We start from the raw sequence: 21,858 nt of genomic DNA on the forward strand, positions 1-21,858 counted from the left end.
CACAAAAGTAACAATGAAGAGGAGCAAACCAAAGGGTTTGTATTTCTCAGAACTACACAGTGTGTCCTTACCCCTGCTCATTTCCCAGATACACACCTTCATCTCAGGAGTGCCGTTCTTTCAGGATTTATGTCTGTGGGAATCTCCATAATAAGACCTTTATGAACCACAGGCATCAATCTCAAAAGTCATTTTTGTTCTGATAACTGAGGAAGTGTGTCTACATGCATCACCTTAATCGTTCTGCTTTTCATTTCAAGGGACAATACTACCAAATGAGGCTTGTTCTTCCCACTCCTTCTGCTATTGAAGAAACAAAGGGAATGCTTTAATGGGCTTCCTAAGTAGGCAAAGGAGCTGTAATGGCTATTCTGAAACTCTCTAATGACCTATATCCTTAGATGCTTGGCTATATTTCTTCCTCTGTGGACACCCAAAAATGAAAACTCATAATTTTGTTCAGGAATCATCGGTCCATTTACACTGGCCAATGGCAGAGGTGCTAAATTTCCCTATGCATTTAAATACCCCTACTTTCAAATCCAATTTAGCCATTGTTTGGCTGGTAGATGTATTTTAACATACATTCTGGTTTTTATTAACCACCAAAGAAATCATGTAAAATTAGATTTCCCACCCAACCCAGGGAAATAAGTCATGAAGAGTAACCTCCAAGTTCCCACGAAGAAGCAGATGAGTCAGATTATAAAGCATGAAGGAGGGGAAAAGGGAGAGTTAGGAGAAGATACATGGATCATTTTAATGTGTCCTACCACTGGGATTAATTCAAACTAAGAAGAGTAGCAGTCTAACTTATTCCCCAGGGTGATGCACGCATGGACTCTTCCCTTCCATCAGTGATGCTCCAGAGTTTAGATCATGTGTGCTGTCTCAGCTTACATCTTTCATGCTTGAACTGAGGACAATACCATGAATTTCAGCTAGAGCAGGGTTAGCTGCTCACTTTTGCCTGAGTTGACCTAGGAGCGTAAATGATCTGTTCTTTCTGGGAAAAGTGAAGAGTTCCACTTCAGGCTTGTGTAAACTTATGTGTAAACCCAGCCTCTGCCTCAGTTCCTGATAGAGTCATTTTCAGAAAGGGAAGTGAACAGAAGAGAGAAGAAAAAAGCTTTTGAAATAAAACTTCAAGAAACTGAAAGCATTTTATACACTCCCCCCCTATTTTATCTGCCCTATCGCTAGAGCAAATAGTAAAAGGACCTTCATGTGCATTTATCCTATCCCTAGTTTTGTTCATTATCCCAACAAGATTCAAACATATATTCAACCATGATAAGTAACCAGAAATGACGCAAAGAAACTCTGAGAGATAACTTGGATCAGTGTGGAAGGGGGGAATCTTTTTTCCTAATAAGAAACCTGAAAGGGAAAAAAAAAACCCAAAACTTCACCAAAAATGTTTTAAAGAAGAGTGGGTGGAAGTTGATTTGATCACCATTTCAACACGCCCACATAAAGAGGAGGAAATAGCTGAGGCTCGAGAGCTCTTCATTCTTGCAAAGGAAGGTTTAATAAAGTGTAGACTGTGGGAACAGCAGCTCTCCCTGAGAGACGACAAAGCGCCCAGCCAGCAGGTAAATAGAATTAGACAGGGACTGAAGGCACTTTTATAAGCTGTAACTGAGAAACACTTGGGAGACTTATCAGCTCTCCAGTTAAGTCTTTCTTTCTCTTTCCACCCCTCGGTAATTTGCTATTTGAGAGGTAACCCTTGGTTTCCACAGGGCGAGTCAAAACTACAATAATGAGGCAGACAAAATCCTGAAGCCTCGATGCGACTCGATAACATCAGGCTGTCTGAAGAAACGATTGCCAAAGCACCTGAGTAAGGATTACAGGCACTGAGGCTTACGAGGCAATGACACACGGCAGAGCCCCGTGGTCCAAGGAAGGGAGAAATGTCTGTGGACCAGCACCCTGTAAACTGGTGGCCTTACAGCATCTCCTGGAACAACACTGGAAACAAAACAGTTCAAAAGAAGCAGAACCAGAGCTGAACGCAATGCTAAGCTCCCTAAAATCGTTTGTTGCCTTGGAGGCAGTACTGGCTGGGTGAACACGCTGAACCATGTTGAATTACTGTACTGTAAGCTAGGTTAAGCGATACCATAACGCTTTTCGAACCAAAAGAAGAGGGAGCGGTTCAAGCCCAGCCAGCATTGGGCAGCATTTGAGCTAACATCTCACCTTGGTACCACCTCCCTTTAATTTCACTTGACAATGCAAATGACTCCATGAAGGCATCTATCTCAGCAGCTAGGTTATTCTACCAGAGGTAGAAATGACACAATTTTTATAGTCAGTTGCCTTGGTCCGGGGCAGACAGTTCTGCTGCAACTTGGAAAAACACAGATTTGGGCAGGTGATTTTTTTTAGAACTGAGCATTTGCTAAGGGACCACTTTGCAGACATCGCCTGGGGACAGGCTCTGAGCACCATTTACCTAACAGACACCAACCTCTCTGTCGCCTGCATTGGCCCGCTGCAAATCTTCAGCAGGCCATAGGAGAGCTTTCCTGTTGTTTATTTGCTGTAAGAAGCCTTTACTTTGCAACGTACCCTCCTTCCACGTAGTTTCAGGAAATTTCCTACCCTTCCCCTTGTACAAATCAGTCTTTATTTGTCTTACTTTCTGCCAGGAGGTGGCCTACAGGTGCTGCTTCTCTACTAAGACACTGTTTTGAATGCCTACCCAGAAACATGTGAAAAAGAAACGAAAAGAAATTTCATGGCATTCCCTGGGCTTTTCTTCCCCACTTACAAATATTAATAAAACATAGTAAAGCCAATGAGTCTGAGGGGGAAACAACCCCACAAAACATACAGTACCTGGAGTGCCGTTTCTCCAGTTCTGTGGCAAGACGCTTTGTAGGTCAGGTTTTCTTCTGCTGCCCTTCAGCAACGCTGAATTACCGTCCCGACGTCTGTTTCCCTTCCTGGTAGGCAGAGAGGCCTAAATTAAATTGCCACTTACCAGGTGGTGCCAGCTGTTCTCGTCTTCCTTATTCTTTGCGATGCTCCATTGCATCAGCTGTTCCTGCCCGTTAGGCTCTCCTAGCACTTCTCGCTTACCATTGCAGCTCGCTGCTGTTGTCTGCTGTGTATCTTCCTTCCAGCAAAGGTGAATGCAGCCTTCAGATCTCACACTGTCTTCCCACGCACAGGAAAATCCTGAAGAAGATTTATGTGTTTTACTTGTGACTTTCCTACTACTGCTATTTTTCAGCTGCTGAAAAACTCAAAACTTAATTTCCATGTTCTTTTCTCCTTCCCAAATGTTACATTTTGCACCCCAACCCTGCAACCCATTTGTTTGGTCAATGGCGAATATCTACCCTGTATGTACTTAGATGCTGCCAGTTGGCTCAGCCTCCTTTCCTTAGACCTACAACTTTTTTTCCCAGTACGGGAAATGCCTCCTCTTTTATCAAGGTATCTTCCTGAACATAACAAAATGACATGGGTGTTGAATGGATTGGGAGCAGCCCTGTGGAGAAGGACCGGGGCTTATTGGTGAATGAGGAATTGGACATGAGCCAGCAATGTGCACTTGCAGCCCAGAAATCCAAGTGTATCCTGGGCTGCATTAAAAGGAGGATGGCCAGCAGGTTGAGGAAGGTGATTCTCCCTCTGTGTCAGTGAGACACTGGAGCAGGTTGCCCAGAGAAGCTGTGAGTGCCCCATCACGAGCAGAGTTCAAGGTTAGGTTGGATAAGGCTTGGAGCTACCTGATCTAATGAAAGATTTCCCCACCCAAGGCAGGGGGGTTCGACTAGAAGATCTTTGAAGGCCCCTTCCAACCCACCACTCTAGCATTTTATGATTTCAGGGCAGATGGGGCAGGAGGGAAAAGGAGAAACAAAAAGTTGTGACAGGGGGCATTTTCCGGGATATACGTGTGTAAAGAACTTAAGATGATCACAGCACCTTGGGGCAGAGTCCTTCTAAAGCATGAAATGCATCCCCTGAAGTACCTGTGGATCTAGCTCCCATAGAAATTAGGGAATATCTAGGTCCTCGGAAATTCCAGGTACTGCTCGCATCTTTAGACCTTTATAACTCTTAAAAGCAAATCAACTTCAATTCCAAATGAAAAGAAATACAAATGGCATGCCTTAATAGGCCCTTGATCAAGCAATGAGAAATACCCCTCCCAACAAGAAGACAAAAAGTCCTTATGAACAGAATTCCATCGTTGTCCATATATAGATTGCTAAACACCAATGTTTGGTAACGGACATCCTCCTTTTGCATAGGTTTAAAGAGAGATCTCTGCCCCATGCGTGCAGAGAAAAATTCTGTGTACAATTAATGGCTATAAAAGGTGAATCTGTGCCAAATTTTATTCTATTCTTCCGAGCAGGGACTAAATGCTCAAGCAAAAGAATAAGGTCTACTGGGAACATGATCCGGAATCATGATTGTATCTCTACGTTCCAAACAAATAAAATTGTTTCAGCACAGATTTATGGTTATTGAACAATATGATTGAAAAAGCCAGTAATAGCTTTGGCTCCAGCCACTATTAAATCTTAGAAAACCACTTGACAGAGCAATACTCTTCATTTCCTATTAATGCAAAGGCTGGGTTGACCAATTTGAGGGAATTTACTGAAATTATAGGTGAAATAGATACAATATCCCAGGAGAGTAGAATAAAAATGACTTGTTGCAAAAAGAAACTGATACAATACTGCTGAATGAGAATCATATATCTGGCAGGAGCGTACATGACAGAGACTGATGGAGCCCCGGGAGTTTAGCAGTAGCGGGATCTATTACGTTGCCCAGTTTTAAGCAAGCACATTTTAGAAATCACGTTGCCTTCTAATAAGAGCGAAGAAAATCACCTTTTCAGCACGGAGGAAAAAAGTTATTTAAAAAATAATCATTCTTTTAAACATTTAAATACAAAAGGCAAATAAGAGCAGCCATTTTAAGTCAGTAGAAAAATCTACCACCAGGATGGGTAGCAGACAACTTCACTGTCAGATATTGCATATTGCAAAAAAAAGTGAAACAGAGCTGATCCTCAGCCACTGTTTACTCTTCAGAATCAACTCTGCTGTGTTGATCAAAGTGCTAGAAGTGTGCAGTCTCTGCTTTTGAGGTGTAAAAGAGACTGGCATTTCACATGAGACATTCTTCCCGAATTTTTGAATCCAGAGCCTAAGCAAGCCTTTCAGCTATTTTTATTTCATTTTTTCTCAGTAGCAACCTTTTTATTTTCTCTTGCTGATTTGAAAGCAAAGCCATTGCAAAACCAAACTCGGTGTATCTCCAGAATAAAGATGTTGGTTTTAAGTCTTTTTAGAGCCAAAATCTAATGCTTGTGCTAAAAGTGTATGCACAGTATTCTGGGTACAGAATAAGGAGGACTTCATCAATAACAGGAGAGATGTTCTTGTGTGGGGATTTGGGATAGGTATGGCACGAGTGGGAGGTTTAACATAGGGGACATGGAAAAGGAAAATTAGACAGTACTTAGGGCTACTTGTCTTCTCATAGTAATGGTGAAATCAGGTCAAATACGGAGGGAGACATCAGTGCTGGTTCCACTAGGCCAGTTGTTGGTGTTAGTGCAACCTTTGTTAAGTTTGGTAGCAGCTATCAGCCAGCTATCAGGGTGCAAGTAATCACATACCTTGTGCCGGTGGAAGCATTTGAATGTGGGCTAATTCTTAGTTAATGCTGGCAAAAGAGAATAAGAGTGAAGAAGCAAGGCCATGGAAAACATTTTGTTTTTTCCTTTTGTGTAAGGCTTTGAAGATTCTTGGCTTACATGGCTCCAAATGATGGTCAGAAATGCAGGGGGAAAAGGTAAGAAGGTGGCAGAAAGAGAGTTTGCAGCAATGACCGTGGTGGGTCATGTTTTGGATCACCCCTGGAATATCCCCGTCCAAAGCCTGCTGTGGAGTTTGATGTTGGAGTGATTGCTATGCAGTGTGAGCAGGATAGGCTTTGGAGATAATTGAACTGAAAGGAGATAGCTGAAAATGAAACTGTGTCAGTCTTTTCTAGAGAGCTCCTGATGAAGTCATAGAAGTAAAAATCAAGTTAGAGGCAGGAGTGTGCCTGTGAAAGCTGAGAGGATGTGTCTTATTCAGTGCTTGTAATTTGCTTCACAGTTACTCTTGTGACTGGTTTGGGGGCATAAGCAGTGCTAAGTATTAGAAACACTGCATTTAGGCCTTAAAGTAGAAATGCTGGACCCTATAAAGGTTTGGGTTGGAAGAGACCTTTAAAGATCATCTAGTCCAACGCCCCAGCAGGGACATCTTTCACTAGAACACGCTGCTCAAAGCCTCATCCAACCTGACTTTGAACACTTCCAGTGATGGGACATACACAAATTCTCTGGGCAACTTGTTCCAGTGTCTCACCTCTTTCATCATAAACAATTCCTTCCAATCTAAATCTACCCTCTTTCAATTTAAAAGCATTGCCCCTTATCTTGTCACTACAGCACCTGGTAAAAAGTCTCTCTCAGTGTTTCTTATAAGCTTCCTTTTCATATTGAAAGGCCACAACAAGGTCTCCCCAGAGCCTTCCCTTCTCCAGGCTGAACAACCCCAACTCTCTCAGTATTTCTTCACAGGAGAGGTGCTCCAGCCCTCTGATCATTTTTGTGGCCTTTCTCCCTACCTTCTCTGGATTGGTCTTTCTTGTGCTGGTCACCCAGAGGTGGATGCAGTATTCCAGGTGGGGTGTCATGAGAGATGAGGTCCCCTCCCTTGACGGACTGGCCAAGCTTCTTTTGACGCAGTCCAGGATGCAATTGGCTTTCTGAGCTGCAAGGACACATTGTACATCTACGTGGAGAAGGACTGGGAATATTCACTGGCTTCTTAATGGCTTTAGAAACTTGTTTTCAAACCGGCCTTCTGACATGAACTTCAAAGAGAAACAAAACAGAACAAAATTATAAAAAATAAATAATAATAAAAAAGGAGATGCCTATGAGAGAGAAAAGAAAGAATCGTTGGAAGATCAACCTACAACAGAGCCTGGTGACACATCCCTGAAGCACATATTGCCTCTCCAACAATAACTATACCTCTGCAAAGTATCAGGAACATATTTGTTTAGGGTTAATTTTAAACAAATGACAAAGTGAGACATGGTCTAAGTAGATAGGTGACAGTTTTTCAAGTGCAAAGTCTTTTTAGGGAAAGACAGGGTAGTTTGGAAGTTCTGCTAAGCCTCCAGCACTGGAAGATTTCAGAGTTTCATTCTCTGTATGCATCATAGGAACATTTCAGAAACATTGACAGTTATTTATTGTCTATGTCCCAGTTTTTACCAGCCTCTCAAACTCATTTGTCTTGACTTGCTTCCTAGGCTCTTTTCCAGAGGAGCCTTTGGTCATGTCAGAGGCTTGGGAAGCTGCCTGAGAAGGCAAAGGTCTTCTTTGTTTATCATAGAGTTAGTGTAAGTGAGTTTGTTCCACCTGATCAGACCTGAAGCAAGGTTTCTTCGGTATCAGCTGCCACCATGGAGACAGCTGTCTGAACCTATTACTGTTCAGCTTACTGCTTTATTTCACCTTCTCTTCTACATTCAGACCACAAGTGTTATAAAGGCTTCGCCCATGTCATTTGCATGAGGGCAACTGCATTTCTCAGGTAAATAAATAGACAGTTATATGTTCCAGTGTACAATATTTTTAGATAGTACTGCTTATATAAAGAAATATCTTGAGCCTCTTTTTCTGTACTTCTCTGAGATCAGATACACTGGACTAACACTGAGCTGGTCTTGATGAACTTGTATCAGGTCCATTTTTCAAATTTTCCAAATTGCTAATCCTTGATACACACGTTATTTACATTTTGTCAAAAGACAGCAGATGGTCTCTGCAACCCTTTATGGGTGACTGCCATTGCTAAGCACTGCAATGTCACTATCAATAATGACAAAGAAAGGGCCTAACTGGAAAAAGACTAGCCAGCAACAGAGTTTCAACAAAAACTAAGTTCTTTAGAAAACTTTGCCTTCCAATATATTTTTTCAATCATTCTAAGGAACTTAAACCAAAACACACTCCCTAAAAATAAACATGAAATCTCATTGCTGGGATCTCTTTTTTCCCTACTCCTACGGGATAAAGCAGTGAGCTCAGTATCTCAGATAATTGCAAAACCCATCTACTTTACCTTTTGCTATTTGTTGCCCTCTGCAGAGACTTCATGTGGCTTGTTTGATTAATCAGGAGCTTGTGATACCTTTTCTACCTAAGTATTGATAAGGGATAACCATGCTTTAGTGAAAATCTTTTAAATGTGTCAAAGAACCATAGAATAATTTAGATTGGAAAGGACTTCTGGAAATCTCTAACCCAACTTCCAAAGCATGGTCAAATTCAAAATGGTATCAGATTTCTCAGGGCCTCATACTGTTTTGAAACTACCCAAAGAGAAACCCTCCACTGCTATTCTGGGTATCTGGAAACATAACCTCATTGTGAAAAATTTTTCTTCATACTTATGATCAGAATTTCTCTTGCTGCAACTTGTGGCCTCTTGTCCTCTTGCCAGTTGCCTCTTCTCTGGCTCCATTGCCTTAATAACAGGTTACTAAAGGTAGCTGTAAGGTCCACCCTAGACTTTTCCAGATTAAACAAGGCCAGCACATCTCTTCATATGTTCTGTGCTCCAGTGCTCTTACTACTGCTGGCTTCTGCAGCTTGCAACTCACAGTTCATTCTTGCAGGTCTTCCCCAGTCTTAGCTTCTGTCATCACACTGAGGAGTTGTCATTACATCAGTACCATGTCTGAAGTTTGCTTCAGGCACACTTTGGCCATCCTGAGCAAAGACAACATGCTTTGGGCACTGATTCCTACCTGGTCTCATAAACCTTACTGATTGGAAACTTCTGTCTGAGAGTTTTCCATCCTACAGGAGGACTTAATTTCATGCATGTTGAAATCCCTTAGGGAAGATGACTAATGTGGTAGGCAAATCAGTTCTCACAACAAAAGTCCATCAAAGAGCCACCAAATGAAAATTGTTATGAAGAAGCAGTACAATGCAGAGGATACTGATGTTGTCCTGTGATGTGATCTTTTGCACAAATTATTAACCTTAGAAGAGATTCTTTCCTGACAGATTTAATGGTAGTTCATGGATGCTGTGCTGGTTTCGGCTGGGTTAATTTTCTTCATAGTGACTAATATGGTGCTATGATTTGGATTTGTGCTGGAAACAGTGCTGATAACACAGGGATGTTTTAGTTATTGCTGAGTAGTGCTTACATAGAGTCAAGGTCTTTTCTGCTTCTCACACCACCCTGCCAGCAAATAGGCTGGGGGTGCACAAGAAGTTGGGAGGAGACGCAGCCACGACAGCTGACCCCAACAGACCAAAGGGATATTCCATACCATATGACATTACATTCAGTGATAAAACTAGGGGGAAGGTTGGTGGGAGAGACACTGCTTGGGGACTGATGCCCAGCCAGTTGGTGGAGAGCAATAGTCTTCATTTGCATCACTTGTCTTTCTTGGGTTTTGTTATTTTCCTTTTCATTACAATATTTTAACGTAATCATCATCATCATCATCATCATTATTATTTTTACCATCTTCATCACCATTACTATTATTATCATTTTATTTTATTTCAATTATTAAACTGTTTTGATCTCAACTCACAGGTTTTCTCAGTTTTACCCTTCCAATTCTCTTTCCCATCCCACTGGGAGGGTAGTGAGTGAGCAGCTGGGTGGGCCTTAGTTGCTGGCTGGGGTTAAACCACAACAGATGCTTTCCTTTGTTATGCACATTGACTACATGTTGCAGGAGGAACAGCATCTCTCTGAATTAGTGCATACCCTGGATTTGCAGGAGGAAAGGAGGAGGACAGAGAGATACAAAGGGACATTTGGATATTTCCATTTACAGGGGAAGTGGAGAAACAAACCGGAGCAGTGTGAAACAATTATGTTATGAGAGCAATTCAATGATAAATTAGTTAAAAATCAGCAAAGTTTATTTATCCATTCAAATTTCATGTCCCTAGGAAATGTACATTTGCATTAATCTTAATCTAATATTCAACAATGAAGGTTTGCTGAACCAAATTAGAAATTCATAATTAACATAGAGGTTTTTCTTTCTGGTATAACATACCTCTTATTTTTTTCTTTAAAGAAATTAACCCACAAAGGCTTGCACAAAGAAAAAAAAATTAAGGAAGATTCTCTCTGTATGGAGCTCAAGGTTAAACTTTGATTTTAGAATATCTTGGGTATTTCGCCTAACTCAACAGTTTAAATGAAGTTAAATCAGTTCCACACAGAAGAAGGAACTCTCAGGAAGGTAAATGTACATTTTCTGAAATGTAAACTTAGGTTAAAAAAAACCCAACTATTAAAAAATCCTTACCAGCTGCATTGCTTTTTTTCTGCAGAGTGCTGCCTATATAAAATATTTGTTAGCTTGGTATTTTCCCCAAATTCAATTATCATTTTAAATGAATCACCATAACTACAGTGCACCACTGATGTTGTTTTTGTAAAATGTCAGTCAAACTGGCAGCAAGTTTAACCTTGTATTGTCTAGTGGAGCATGTAGAATTTTAAGACACAGTTAACTCTGAGAAACTGAGAAAACCTTAATTAGCTTCTTAATGAAATAATGGAAATTTAACTCCTTTTCACGAGAGAAAACTAACATTTTAATTCCTAGTCAAGTATTTTGCAAAACTGTTCAAAATGATTCTGCAGTATTCAAGATGATTCTATAATATTTTCTATACTGCTAAAGGACAGTTTTCAAAGATTTGGTTTTGAAGATATTATGCACAAACAACACAGCTATCCAACCAAAGTAAAACGGTAAAAAAATCCCCATCAAAAAGTCATCCAATTTTGATCTCAAAAGGAAAAAGATGGGGCTGTGCTCTTGTGTAAGGGAGATAAAGCCATCAGAAAAGAACAGAAATATTTGTTTTGGACTATTTCAATTCCTTGTACAAATAGATAGACAAAAGTTGAACACAGTAAATAGCTTTAATTTTAAAATTAATTTTTATTTGAAAAATTTAATTTTTTTTTTGGAGTTAACTTTTGATAGGTTTGTCTGAATTGCACAAATAAATAAATGAGGAGGAAAAGAAAAAAAAAGCAAACATTTCAGACAGCCTTCAGAGGATTCAATAGCATTACTAAGCATGATGCAGTTCCACTCTGAATAGTTATTAATTCTTAAGGAACGAAGGACTCTGTTGCCCAAAGTCCTCTTTCTCCCACAAGAACATTAACTCTTCTGTGTCACACTAGTACACAAAAACCAAGCAAGTTTCAATTTTTTTCTACACAAGCCCAGGTATTTTATTTATTTTGTTTTCAGGAACAAGCACTGAGAGCATGCAAAATCAATCCTCTTAAGAATCTCATATGGTAAAGTGGCCTGATTTTAGACTAGGTAAAACCACAGTTTTTCTAATTCTAAATAACTTTCCATAAAACTTGCCTTTTTTTTTTTTCTTAATATATATTTAACTGTAACTGTGAAGATATGTGGTACTCAAATTCCTGTGTCCCAAATTTCTGTTATCCAGCTAGTGGAATTATAATATTACTCATACTTTCAAAGTCTGCTGTCTTTCCATCTGTTGAGTTTGAAGTCATGTTTGACTTCTTCATTTCTCCTTTCTATCCAACAGTTTAAAAGGAGCGCAATGCCTTATGAGCTGCACTAGTTGATACAGCCATTATTTTTCAAGCTGACATCCCATATACACAAAAATCCCCGCATTTTGCTTTAGTAAACTTTTTTTATTGTGTTTGTCACCTTCTGCTTAACAATACTACAGCCAGCAGTAAGCTACTTATTATAGTAATCTCCTCAAGCAGTGTCATTTATGACAAAGCCCAAATTCTTCCTAGTGAAGGTAATTTTCTGAGATCCCCTCTACAACTAATAACAATTCAAAGGTGCTAAACTGAGTTTCTGACGGCCCTTAAAGATGTATATTTCTTTCTACTGACTATAGTGTGTTTCTAAATAAATAATAATAATTTAAAAATTCAGTAACCTTGGTATAGTCACCTTGATTTGCCTTCACAGTGATATCTTTCACCTTTATTCCACCCTTACAAAGGGTGAAGCTTGTTCCTTTGGGCCCGAAGACAGGATGAGAATTTGAGAACTGCTTCTATGTCTTGGGGTCAAAGTCCAGTCAAGTCCCAAGAGGCTCTAGTCAGACCTCCATTGTTAAAAAAATGCTCCCCTCAGAATGAGGAGTTTCAGTCTTTTCTCTGAGCAGCAGGATTCACATCGGTTTTTGCCTAAGTAGCCTGAGATCACTGTATTAAATATTGCTTTAATATATTGTGATTTTTTTTAAATATCTACTTCCAGGAAGCCTGCACAAAGGCTTTTGAACTCCTCTCTTCCTCACTGTAAGAGTTTCAAGTACAGCAGCTACTTACTTTCTGAGGTAACACAAAGCATTTACATTTCACTTCCATCTGCTACAATTTCACCAGTAGTACCAAGTCTTCCTGAGGGAAGAAGACAGAGACATTTTAAGATTCTTATTGAAGCATTCTGCTTGTAAATTGCATCTGTCTTTTAATGAATGGTTTTGAAAACTACCTCCCAAAGTGAATCTTTCCCAAGTAGAAAAAAACCCAAGAGCAAAACCCAGCTACAACCAACTGGTAAGACACAGTCTCTACTCTTCATAAATTTATTTTTCTTCATAACAGCTGTGAAAAAGTCTATATTTTTCTGATTCTTACCTGTTTGTTCTCTAGAATCTATGAGCAGAAGACAGGAACATTTTGCTTTTTCCTGCTTTTTTGAAAGATGCCATAGCGATGTGCTGTTGATTAGGCATTCTCCTGTCCTTACCATAAAGCAGAGACACTAAACTGTAGAGACATTATCAGAAACCTCAGGGATTTTGTGGGAGGAGGTAGAAGACACAAAACCTGTTTCATTCTTTAAGTTATCTTGAAAAATTGTGTAAGTTTGCAAAATACACATAGATGTAGCCCCTAGAATAACGCTATTACTGACATCTAGCACCCCAAATCTCCCCTTCATACTTCATAAGTGAGGTGTGCTTAGCTGGGGTTTGATGTGTGGGTGTCCCTGGAGTCCCAGAAGATATATTTAGGACAATTTCTTTTGTTTCATTCCCTCACAGCACAAAATAAAATTTAAAATTTAAAGAAATGAACTAGCCTCAGAACAAACTCACTTGTTAAAGTAGTTTAATATATTAAATACAAAGTCATCATTTTGCACTGCTATTTCTGTAGGTTCCTAGGGCAGAATAGTCACTGTACATGCAAAACCACTTCGGTTTGCTATCACGTATCTGTAGGGGTTTTTATGTTGTATGGTACTCATAGGTTTTGTTTTCTACAAATTTGAAGTGGTACTAATATATAAGGTAAAAGCAGCATCTTAGTTTGAGCTAGTTACTAGGCTGGACTCTATCCATGGTCCATTAACATCCTTATTCCAAAGAGAAGAGATAAAAGTCACTAGGATTCAGCCAGCAAGCTGATGGTGACAGCTGTCGTGTTGGCCCACACGTTGTGGCTTGCAAATTTTTGGTGTACCCATGTGAAATAGAAAGCGACCACAGAACAAGAATATTGGCAGTACCAAATTTTACTGTCCTAGCAAGCGTGGAAAAAAGAAAACAGGACCAATTAGTCAGCCTGGTTTTCTGCAAGAAACAGGTGGTAACACAGCTCAACGGAAGTAGCATGGGAAACACAGAGAGATTGTTGCAAATGCAGCCAGCCTTTCTTCCACTGGAGAACACATTTGTAAAGATGAACGGTTCCTCAGTGACCATATTTCATATTTCCCAGCAGTGCAGAGTCATTTCAGATAAATTAATCTTTCCCTATATAAGTGGTACGAATTTCATTCCAATGACAGAAGCAAAACTTCTCTGATAGCATTTTCTCAGCAAAATACAGTCTTTTTTTTTTTAAATCTAACACCGGAGGAAATTCAACATCTACAACTATATTATATAACAGTTTTAAAAAACCATAGCAACCTACATTGGTAAGAAAAAATCACCCGGTTGCACTTCAGAGTCTTCATTCAACACAGAGATCCCAGAGTGTTAGTAACTTACAGGAGATACCAATGAACACACCATATCCCAAAAGAATTGCAATTTTAAATGGTAAGTGGTAGAAACAGTGGTTCAGAAAGTGACATAAAACTGCCCAAGGTGAGCACGAAAGCTGTCAGAAGCATCCAAAACCTTTGACTCCCAGACAAAACTCTTGCCTCTTACCTATGTCTTCTGTGTGGGTGTTCACGTGACAAGACAGGATCAGAAATACTCCCATCACAATGCAGTCTCAGCCGCCACAGACTTACTCCTTCCCCACCTTGTGGCACTGTCTGCACCCTACTGAGCTGAGCACTTATTTTGCGTTCTTGTCCAACTCCATTCACACTCACAGCATGTTGTAGGAAGTTTACCGCTAAAGCGAGTAAAAGTACTTATCTTCACTATTACTAAACACACATATCAGGGAAGGTACAAAACACTGTATTTAGAATGCATTCATCTGCAATAAAATTGATTCATTTGCAAAGGGACGAGAGCAGACCTGCAGTGCAGTGGCAGATCTACTTTTATGGATATCCCATCTACCCGGTGACCAGCCATGAAACCTGCACAGTGGGTAAAACAATGTAGTGGAAAAAAAACTCAGTGGGAAAAAAAAAAACCAACCAACCATACTGAACGTCAAGGGGATAATTATTTCATTTGATGTATGGGGATTATTAAACTTCATTACTGTTTTCCCACTGGAATCCAATTCATAACATTAGAGTTTTAGTTTCTTATGTAAAATACAAAGTTTACTTAATCTTTATTACTTATAATCATCTCAATGCCTCAGCTGAGCTAGGTGAGAATGAAAAGGTACCGTAAGATTTGGTCTGCAGAACATTGAAATGCTGGACTAGATTGGTCCCATTTGATGTGAAATACGTAAGGCTAAGTACCCAAATAGCACATTTATGCAAACTAGTCATCGCTATGTTTGGAGTATTAAATCAGAAAGGCAGAAAGGCTCAAATATTATGCACCGAAAAAAGAGGGATTGCAAAGACTCACACTGACATAACATCAGGCTTTTCACTCCAGTACCTAGAAGTAATCACTAGTGTATTACATGATAAAATCTAGCACTTGTCCAATACAATTTCTCTAAAACCTGATAAATTTTAGAGGTGTGAAGGACACCTTCTTTAAAGGTTAGCAGTAAATGCTTTTTTTTCCTAAACAAAAACATTCTGAAGACCGTGCTTCCTGTCTCTAAACACAGTGAAGGGGTGGGGGCCACCTGCTTCATATATTTAGAGTTCAGCTAGAATTTCCCTTGAGATGTCTGTAGGGACTACACCAATTACCTATAATCTTGCCAAATGTCATTGTTTACAGCCCATAGTTCAGTTTCAGTTTTCCTCACAATTTCTCCTTGTTTAGAAACATTTTTCTTCCCCCCTTTTTTCCTAAAACTGCTTCTGTTTTCATGGACAGCCATTGAATTTAGATGACATCATTCAAGAAAATATTGGTTTGGCAGGTAATTGTAGCATTGGATAAAAACCTACTGGGCTGCTACGATATTTTCATTATCCTTTTACACCAGGAAAAATGATGATCAATGCCTAGTAAATGCTATTACTACTTATAGCTCATATTTATAGATCTTTATCTGGGTGATGAAATGCCTAAACTTTAACACCAAATAGCTCAGAAAGCATCACATTGTTACTTTGGGAAAGAAATAATATGATGTATAAGAGGAGGAAAAGAACGAAAGGAAATAAATTATGTGAACTTATTAAAACATCAAAGCAGTCTTTCCCAAGCTTTTGCCATCAGACATATTGTTTCTAGGCTGTCTTTAAAGGTATTAAATCCTGAGTAATTTAAAAAATCTGAGTGTCAATAGTCATGTCACAGGTTATGTCTCACCTACCATAAAACCATTATTATTCAAGAATACTTGTTGGCTTTTCTATCTACTTCACAGTGTAGAACTGGTAAAGACATACTGGTTTTGATTTTCACTTATGTTCTTATACCGAGGATAAGTATCATTACATGATACTTTGTGAGGCATTTTTTAGTATATATACTGTATTTATACTATACACATATATATATAAGTCCTCAGCACAAGAAGGACATGGACCTGTTGGAACGGGTCCAGCAGAGGGCCACGAAGATGCCCAGAAGGCTGGAGCACTTCTGCTAAGAGGACAGACTGCGAGAGTTGGGGTTGTTCAGCCTGGAGAAGAGAAGGCTCCGGGGAGACCTTTTAGCAGCCTTCCAGTACCTAAAGAGGGCCTCCAGAAAAGATGGGGAGGGACTCTTGATCAGGGAGTGTAATGATAGGACACGGGGTAACAGCTTCAAACTGAAAGAGGGGAGATTTAGGTTAGATATCAGGAAGAAATTCTTTACTGTGAGGGTGGTGAGGCAGTGGGACAGGTTGCCCAGGGAAGCTGTCAATGACCCATCCCTGGAGGTGTTCAAGGCCAGGTTGGATGAGGCTTTGAGCAGCCTGGTCTAGTGGGAGATGTCCCTGCCCATGGCAGTGGGGTTGGAACTAGATGATCTTTAAGGTCCCTTCCAACACAAACCTTTCTATGATTCTATGATTCTATGTATGTTGCCATATGTAAGCAATAGCTATGTAATATCATCCATTTCTAAATAACACCACTTCATTTCAAACCCTGTTAATTATAGAAATGGTTTTGAAAAAGTTGCTTACAGCAGTAATAACATAATTTCATGCCGTATCTTCATACATTTGTATGAAGATCCAAGAGCCATTTTTCAAAAAATACATATATTTTAATTTTCCCCAGACTTCCAAGATGTGGAGAAAATGCATAATATCACTCTTATGCTTCCCAGTCATTTTTAGGAGGAATCCTTGCACATGATGTAAAATGGAGTTCTGTTGTCTAGGTAAAGTCTTCTACTAGAAATTTAGCTCAGATTAATAAATAATTTCTTAAAGATTCCATGGATAGTTCACTCTTTAGGATGCCACATGACTCAAAGCTCATTTAAATCTTTCATGCTACATTGTATTTCTTTAAATTCCTCTATTTAGAGATACTAGAATTTACTAAGTGAAAAACACAGAAAGAGAACATCAGGATACTCTCAGTATCCTACTCTCTTCAGGAAGAAAAATATCAGCGAAGCATCTTATATTCCCATTTGTTTCCTTGGAGGCAAAATCAAGCATTCCTTGCTATTTCAAGCAATCACATTTCTTGCTATTTCTTATGTTAAAAGTACTCACTTCCTCTTTCTGAAGACATTATAAAGCCACTTTTTATGAAGTAGGAAAAGTTTAAAGTATGTATAACAAATCTTGTCATTAGAGCCATGTAATTAGCTTGCCTTGAAAGATTCCAGTAAAAACTAATTAGTAACCGTAACAGTGAGAGGATATTAGAAAATAGAAAATCACTAAAATCCTGGTATAGCAATATAATTTACTTTCCTTCTTCTAGTCAAGTTAATAAATGTCCCAACAGTACAGATTTAATGGGGAAAAATGTATTTCATTTTCTATCAATAAAGAAATGGGGCAGCTAAACTCTGATAAAACAAATGAAATAGACAAAAAAAGTTCTTTCTTTAACTTTGCAGTAAAATCATGTAGCCATTCGCAGAGGAGTGGTCACTTCCATTTGAGGTTATTCACTGCTTGAGCTCTCTCTTTTCCTTTCTGAACTAGAGGTCTTGAAAACATTTATTCTTGGTATCACTCCCCGTTGGGATAAATATCATTACCTGTGCCTATGTATTTTTGTAAACATACTCACATACTCCTCTATCTTGTTAAGGCACATATTGTGTTTTTATATCAGGTACAGAGTTCTTGATATGCTTTTTCTTAGCTGTAAATCCTATACTGTGACTCAGCTACAGACTGCTTATTATCCCTTCAGCAATCCATATGTTCATCCTCTTTAATATCTTCCTGTTCTTTTTGTTCACAGTTTTAATAAGCTTGTGATGCCAACAATGACATAATCTAAACCCTAACGAACATATCCTCTTGATAACCATCATTAGTAGAAACTGGTCTTCTGGTGTGCCTTCTCTACAGAGCTTGCGAGTGTGTGTGTGAAAATAAAAACCTTAGAATAGAAAACAACCTGCTATTAGCCATTTCACTTGGTAAATTTGCTTTAGATTTTAAGTCCTTGGGTGGTACATCTTTGTCCTTGTGTCTACTTTACCCTGCATTTCCCTGTAATGATTAACATCAACACTGACACACTCTTCATTCTGCCACTTAAAAGTTAATCAAACAGTTTTTTGCGTTTTTTTTCCCTTTTTCAAGGAAATCCATAGGTATTAAATAAGCGCAGATTCTTCCTCATACTGTTTGTATTCTGTTGTCCAACACAATTTTTCTTCTTGAATTCTTACTAAGCAAAATCATTAGAGTTGCCATTTTCCAACCTGAAAAGTCTGCCACACCATGTTTTCGTGTTATGGTGGCAACAGGGGCTGCAGAGGAGGTTGTAGCAAGGTGGCTGGCAGTGTCTTTTGCCAGGTAACAAGGACAAGAGGAAATGGCCTCAAGGTGCACCAGGGGAGGTTTACACTGGATATTAGGAAAAATTTCTTCACAGAAAGGTTTATCAAGCATTGGAACACACTGGAAGTCAATGAGTCACCATCCCTGGAGGTATTTAAAAAGTTACGTAGACACGGCACCTAGGGATATGGTTTAGTGGTGGACTTGGCAGTGTTAGGTTTACAGTTGGACTCAATGATCTTAAAAGTCTTTTCTAAGTAAAATGATTCCATGAGTCTGTGAGATCCATCTCATTCACACACCAGAGATGCTCAGCCTTCCTACACCTCCTTAAGAGACAGGGACTTCCTTTCATTCCTCTACTCCAGTGTCAAGACAGGTTATTCTATCACAAAACTGGATTTAGATGGATGAGCAGAACAAAAAGTATGCAATGTTAAAATTAGCTGGAGAACCTGTGCATGGTTTCAAATAATGGCCAAGACTAAGCATGATGATTACTCTAAGGCTGTCATTACAAACGTACGTACAGCATGTGCCTGCAATGCTTATCTCCAGTTAGGAAACCACTGCTGCTTATGCCATTGAAAAGCAGATCTAAATTTAACACGCTAATTACCCTACCTCAAAATAAGAGATCATATTTCCACAGCACATGGAAATTAAAACAAATAAACAAGAAAACACCCCCATTCTGAGAGTCATTATGAGCAGATAAGTAGCAGATTGCTTTGTGCAGACAGCGGACAAATTAAAAGTCTTGGGTAAAGTTACTTTTTTCACTGCACTGGCACTAGGAGTTTGTTATGTGTGAAGAAATAATCTTCTAACAAGAATATTCTTTGCCATACACAGTTTTTCAGCTTAGCCTCCACACAAAACCCCATAGCAGTGGTCATAGGTAATTGCAGGATGGAGGCCAGCAAGGCGGACTTCTGAGAAAAACATCCCTTTTTGTTTTGGAAATATCATCCCTTTCATTTAAATCCTTTCCCACACCTCTCTCCGATGATGTTCCTTTGAAATCCAGTATATAAAAACCTCACCACACTCCATGACAAAACTGACAAACTCAACAATGCTTGCAAAAGCCTGATCAATAGCATGTGTCGACTAACAGATTTAATGCAGAAAAAGTAATTTTAAGGATGTTGTATTGACAGGAAAATGTTTTTGCTTAAGCATGCTTCCGTGAAGGAGCTCAACAGTAAAGACAACTGCAAATGCCTTTGAGAAAAAGTTTTCCTAACTTTGAAAATCTTATGTAGAGAAAGGACATAGAAAATGCACTAAACACTGGTAACGCTTTTGTGAACTCCTGACTGAAGAGCCTATTCTGCTTATGAGTATTCTTCTAAATTTTAATTCGTATTAATTTACTTGAATAGTTCATAGCAAGCACTTTGTTAGTATTTTTGTTTTCCTTTTGTAATTTGCTTATGTCCTCCTTTTTTTCCCCCTCTTAAAATCCAAATAAAATTTTGATTTTAAAATCAACCCACCCACCCCTCACCAACTTATTTGCTGGGCAAGTGATTCTGCAACTCAGACTACTCAGAAGAGCTTTCTACATGAGTTCAATATTTGCTTTGTTTGAACTTCAGTGGTTTTTGAGCCGAATAGTTTTCACTGTCGTTAAAGTGTGTGCTGGGATGCACTTTCCTGTGTGCTACTCCCCAGCTCCTTGTGATTGCTACCGTGCTCCACCCTTTATTAAAACAGGTACTTATACGGCGTAGGTAATCCCTCATGGTAACTTGTACATGAATCACAAGATCATTACACAGAAACCACTAGCAAATTCAAAAATTTCTTTTCTTCATGTAATCTTGCAAAAGTACTGGGTGAAAATTCTTGCTGCTGCATTCACAATATGCCTATTCGGTTTCTTTTCTGAATGTCTTACCTGAGATTCTGTGGGCTTGATTCAAGGTGGGGGGAAAGAACTAAATGGTACCCAGACATTCAGAAAACACTGGGAAAAGTAAATGCCATGCCTGTCTTCTAAATGGCCAAGAAAGAGAACCCAGAACTTCCCCTCAGTCTTAGTCCTGTTCAGCATTTTCATCAATGACCTGGATGATGGGGCAGAGCATACCTTCAGAAAGTTTGCCGATGGCACAAAACTGTAAGGAGTGGCTGATATCACACGAGGATCATGCTGCCATCCAGAGGGACCTCAACAGGCTGGAGAAATGGTCCTACAGGAACCTCATGAAGTCCAATAAAGGAAAGTGCAAAGTCCTGTACTTGGGGAAGAACAACCCCAGCCACAAATAAATGTCGGGGCCCACTTGGCTAGAAAGCAGCTTTGCAGAAAAGGACCTAGGGGTTCTGGTAGACACCGAGCCGAACATGAGCCAGTGTCCTGGTTTGAGCTAAAGCAGAACCAACATTCTGTTCAGTAATTGTACTTCTTAGCTAAGCCTCTTCTCATTCTCTCAAATTAATAGCATATTGTGCAGAAAAATTAGAGTTTCTGAATTGCATTAATGTATTTCTTTCCCATCTTTGTTCACTCATAGGGTTTAGAAGTTTCAATCTACATTACAAAGTTCTCCTCAATGAGCTTAGGAAGTAACAGGTAGCATCTGCACTATGTCAATATCACGTAACCAGTGAGGGTAACGGAGAGCAAACAGGCAATTGAAAACTGCACAATGCCAGGCGATATTGTGCAGTAAGACCCAAAGCATTCTTAACTGTTGAAGCCATACAGAAGTTAAAAATGAGTTGACACTGAATATCGACTGAGAAGGAGAGAAGGAAAGACAGACTGTCAATAGGTTTCAGAAGGTCTGACAAAAGGAAAAGAAACCGATAGAAACATCACTACGTTCAGTTTGGTTCAGTTACGTGCACGGCAGGAAAATGAGCCTCTAATGATTACAGCCTCCATCACAACTGGAACCAATACGCTTGCATACTACTTCAAGGTTTCTCTGTTTTTTCAAGAGATCCTTTGCTCGATTAAGGATAAATACATAAGTAATCAGGAGGTTTCTTTCTGTATTGAGAAAATAATCATACATAAAAATATTTTCTCTCTACTGAGGCACAATAATAGCCACAAATTTTTCAGTCTACCTAACTTAGCTGGATTTTAAAAAATGTACTCTTCTAGGCATTTTGGATAGCTACACACAATTTTCTAGCGTAACACCCAAACATTTTTAAGTATTACTATCCGCTCAACCAATTAAGCTTTTTCCTGTGATGAAGTGGAAGAAAGTGATATAGTGATGGACTGGTG

This window comes from Larus michahellis, chromosome Z (genome assembly GCF_964199755.1).
Source record: "Larus michahellis chromosome Z, bLarMic1.1, whole genome shotgun sequence".
NCBI classification, from domain to species: Eukaryota; Metazoa; Chordata; class Aves; order Charadriiformes; family Laridae; genus Larus; species Larus michahellis.